This window comes from Populus euphratica, unplaced genomic scaffold, assembly GCF_000495115.2.
Source record: "Populus euphratica unplaced genomic scaffold, PopEup_1.0 scaffold409.1, whole genome shotgun sequence".
Lineage (NCBI taxonomy): Eukaryota > Viridiplantae > Streptophyta > Magnoliopsida > Malpighiales > Salicaceae > Populus > Populus euphratica.
In genome coordinates, this window is record NW_011500299.1 from 205,985 (window position 1) to 211,379 (window position 5,395).

A 5,395-nucleotide genomic window follows, 5' to 3' on the forward strand; every position below is an offset into this window, starting at 1 on the left:
AAAAAAAAGCAAGAACATGATCTTGATCTGAAAATCAAGATGCCTAAATGCATGATAAATACCTCCTTTTATAGGACAAAATTAGGAACTATTGATTTATTGAGTAATTGTTGAGTGGGTGGCCAACTCTTGATTTGGTGACAATTCTTGTCTTCTTGTCTGAATAAAACGTCATTATTAATGTTAAAATTCAAACAAACTTAAATTATGAAATTCTGGAAAATTGTCTCAGCTTTTTAGAAAAGAAAAATTGAGATCATTTGGACTTTTAAAACTCAAGATATGGGCTAAACATTGAATAATGTCTATGCTGGTGGACAAATTCAGGCTTCTCTATTGTTGCTAAGATTTGGACTTCCAAACAGCAGAATTGAGTTTGCCTTTCCATGAATGTTTTAGGCCTATTTCTTAACTTTCTATCCATATAGAGCATACCTAAATCCAAGATCTACAGCTCCAGATATGACCCAATGACCAAATAGTATTTCAGTTTAGGCTGAACCAGCATCTCTTTTTGTCTTTTCAATTTCAATACTTAAAATCATCAATCAATCCTTTCATTTATATGATAGGTTTGCTGTTAAGATGAACATTTACTATAAAATTAAAGATATCTTATGGTATTATACTTGTTTATAAAACATGTTTTAGTTAAGGAGTTATTCATACTTCAACCACAAAATGATGATATAAAACCTTGATAAGAATATATTTTTAAGTACTATTCAATAAACCTGTGAAATTTAGAAAACAAATTAATAATTCTTTTAAAATGTTCTCCTAAAATATTAAAAAATAAAGCAAATATGGTCAATGGTCATGAGTTTGAGTCATTTCAGGGTTATTAGAAGTTTATATGATCGCTAACTTTAGGGTCCGTGAGATTAGTCGAGGTATATATAAGCTAATCCGGATACCCACATTAATAATAATAATAATAATAATAATAATAATAAAAGCAAATCTTTTTAATTACGAAGCCACCTTCTTGAGCTTGGCAATAATTATAGTTGTTCATAGCAAGATTTGTTCATGAAATATGGATTTTTCATGCCTTTTATTAAATCATTTATAGATTTTGTTTCACCTAAAACTTAAAAAAATAAAATCATTGCTAACATTTATGTGTTAGACATGAAGACACCTACACATAACGCAAATTAATAAAAACTATATTGAAAAATTACAATAATAAGAAAATCCAACAGAAAATCTAAAAAATGAGCATATTGTATGAAAAGATTTATGGTTAAAACTCCCACTTTTAAAAATATTTTGTTATTAATCTTTTTTAGGTGTAATTACATCAAATCTCCTTTAATTTGTTAATTGTTTTCATTTTATCTTTATTCTTTAAAAAATTAAAATTTACATCATAAATTAACTCAAAAGTCTCTAATTTAAGGAAGAAAAGGAAGGCACTGAAGGTTGTTTGAGTAAAGGATGTTTGGGTTTCTATCAAACCAGTTGGAGTAGTTGAGGGACATGGAGGCTTAGTTTGAATTGTTGGGTTTTCCAAAACCTATGTACGGAGCATAAATGGTAAATTTAAAATATTTTTAGGAGTTCTAAAATCTTGTTAAACAAACCTAGAGTTTTTTTAGGGTTTCATACTAAGATTACATAAAGAATAGATGTTCTTTTTAATTTTGAATAATTTCTTCAAGGTGTTGTCGTAGACTACAAATAGTCTAAGTGTCCGGCCTCTAATGATAATCCACACAAACTACAAGTGATAAATCTCTTAAACTCTTTTAAAAGAGAGAGATTGTAATGCCTTTAAGTGATAACTCTTTTCTTTTGTGTTTTTCAGGTGTTTTGTATTATGTTGTGTATTACTCAAAAAACAAGAGGCATATCATTCTATTTATAGGAAAACTTGAAAACCCTATAAATAGCAAAATATCAATTTACCACTTGAATAATATCATATATATATATATTATTTTAGAATAATTTTAGAAATTTATTAAATCAAATCTCTACTTGATTTTTTTGAAGTTTAGAATTGTAATTCTTTGTATAAATTATATTTTAGTCCTTGATTTCTAAAATTTACTTACAATCAAGTCACACTTGATTAATCATCCAATTTTAATTTATGACTAATGTTTCTTATATGTGTGATCCATTAAGTTCCCTAATAAGTTATTCTAAATATAAATCACAATCCTAAATGAAATAGCATAAATAAATTAATTTATTATCAATTCAATAACTGATTTATTTATATTTGAAGATCAAGTACAATGTCTAGCAACATGTCATGATCCTTTAAATATTAGAAAAATCATAAGTGGTTTGACTTAATCTTTTAGCGAACATATTTTTAATGTAATTACTATCCCTTCATCAATAATGTTTCGATTTAAATATTATAGCATCAAGTGCATCTACCTTTTCAAGTTATGTTTATTCTTAACACCATAACCATTGATTCTTTAAATAAGTTTTAAAAATTTTTTCAAATCTCATTCCACTTTAAATAAGGATTACAAATCAATACTATTTAAGAACTTGTGGAATATTTTTTCTAATTCATCTAAAATGATAAATCATCTCTTGTTCATCAAATACCTTCATATTGTTTGTGTTATACCTAATATTTGTCTATTTTCCACCCTTGATTAGAACAATGTGTGGTAGGATCAAAATATACCACTTTGTATATAAGATAACTTAGAATGTCAAGTCTAAGGATTATTTACACAACTATCATATGAGTCTTGCCATAGACACAAGTGATCTCTCCACATAAAATTCTCATGTGAGTCATTTTAATGTATAAGTCATCTGAAAAGTACATATATATTAGTTATAGGTATCCATCATACCTCAGTTTAGGAAAACAATTCCTTCATTTCATAAAAAAAAAAAAAAACATAGTATGTATTAGCCTCAAGAGTTCTAATTAATATTCATTCTTAATAGATCATTGACCATAAAAATTTAAAAATAATGCTTTCAAGTAATAAAAATCTCATAATTATAACAACTTTATAATTTATTTACAAAGTATTTTTATCCTTAGAACTTTATCTTTACTCTAGATTCACTAATAAAATATTTGATGAATATTAAAGATAAATAAATTATTGTTAATAATTAAATATATTTAAATAAACAAAATCAATATTATGTATAGTCAACTGATTAGCTACATGGTATATATACTAATATGGGCAATGTGAGTTGAAGAGAGAGCAGGAAAGACAAGGAAGAAAGTCTTCCACGATATAGAAGACTTTTTTTATGACGGAGATCAAGAGCCTGCACCGTGTTTCTCTAAATTTTTTTTAAAAAGTTTTTGTTAAAGCCTGCACCGTGTTTCTCTAAATTTTTTCTAAAAAGTTTTTGTTAATTTTTTTATATTGTTTTAATATATTGATCTTATAAATAAGTTTTTAAAAAATAAAAAATATTTTATTTTAATATATTTTCTAAATAAAAATTATTTTAAATTGTAATATTTATCACAATTTCAAATAAACACTAAGCATATGAGGTTATGGAAGCAACAATCCCGTTTCATGGCATAGCGTTCTTGAAATAACCAATTTTTTTACTGGGGTTTAATGGTGCATCTTCCTTATGCACTATCCTTTTGATTTGTGGGCGGAGCTAGTGAGAAATCGAAGAACATGAAGAGGGATTGTTAAGGGAGTGTGACGTCTTGGTGGATTTGGGTCTGAATATGTTGCCATTGCATAATTATTGGAGAATTAGAAGGAAACAAAAGAAAAGGAAGCTAGTCATGATTGCTTAGGGTTTTTATTTTAAGTTAAATGGTAAAGTTGTGATATTAATATTATAAAAACTCTTTAGTTATTATATTACATATATTGACAATCATATAAATAATATGATATTTTTTGTTATTTTTATTTTTACATGCTAGTGCAATGATATAAAGTGTTATGAAATTATAAAATTTAATAAGTAAAGTGTGATTTCTGAAATAATTGAGGCAAAATGGAAATATATATATATATATATATATAGGAAACTCAATGTAATTATCTGAATTTAAAAAAAAATGGTTGAATTTTTAAATTGATTTAAACTAAAACCTAGTAATTTTAAAAGGAAACAATCTTTTTAAATTTATACTAGATTTTAAATTTCATGCTTTCATTTTCTTAGGATAGTATGTGATAAATTCGTCCTAGCTTTAAGAAAGATAGAATCACTTTTTTCTTAAGGTCAATCATTGAAATATTTGTAGAGGACCAATAATACAAGCTAGAATGATTAAAAAAATAATATTTGTAGATGAAGGGAACCCTTAATAATCAACCTCAGTTCTAATTTAGAATTGCAGTCACAACTACCAGTTTTATTATAATATTTGTTTCGCGTTCTGTTATAGATTAATTTTTTTTTTATCAGAAAACTATTTAGGTAAGCTTTTTTAATGTATTTTTATAAATAAAAAGAAATTTTAAGTGCAAATAAAAATTTTTAAACATACATGTAATTGAATAGATTGAAAATCATATGTATTAATAAATGATAAAAAAAATTATTAATAATAATTAAAAATAAAAAACAAATATAAATTAAGATATTTATCTTTATAAGATGAGATATTTACCTGATTTTATTGATAAATTTCTTTAAAATAATTTTTTATTCAATTAATTGATAAGACAAATAAGGAAGCCCTTGTTGCCTTCTTTGTAGGATGAGAAAACTCCACAAGATAAGCTAATTAATTTGTTATTAAATATAATTAGTTTTTTTTTTGTGTACCTAGGATAAATAAATAGTTAAGATAAATAAGAAATCTTTGTAAAAAAATTGAAACATTAATAAATTTTTGCCACATTTGAAAATTATATTGCAGCCAATTAAAAATCTTTATAAAACTAGAAAATTCTCAAAATAAGCTGACACATCCTTGTGAGAAAAGGATCATTGTCAAATAGAAAATTCACAAGTCAAAATAAAATAAATAACAAAATTTATCTAACATGTTCTGACATATATCATAAAGCCTTCTAGAATTCCAATTAACCTAAAATTTTATCTCAACATAGAACTATATTTTGGAAAACTCTAGATAACTTTCAACTTGATCCAATGGTCGAATTAAAAATTATAATTGTTATCGTAAAAGTGGATAATATAAATAATTATGCTAAATCTAAATTTTCTTGTTCAACCCTTTCTTAGATCGTATTAGACACCCTCACTAAATTGATTGAATGAAAATAAAAGAGAAAAAAATATTATACAAGACTACACATATTAGAAATATTATATAAAAATAAATATTTTTTATTTTCAAAAATAAAGTTCATCTATACAAAAGATTAAAAAAATATATAAATGAATCAGAACAATCTCTTCAAAAATTAAATACATACAAAATATTTAAAAAAAATCTCTATCC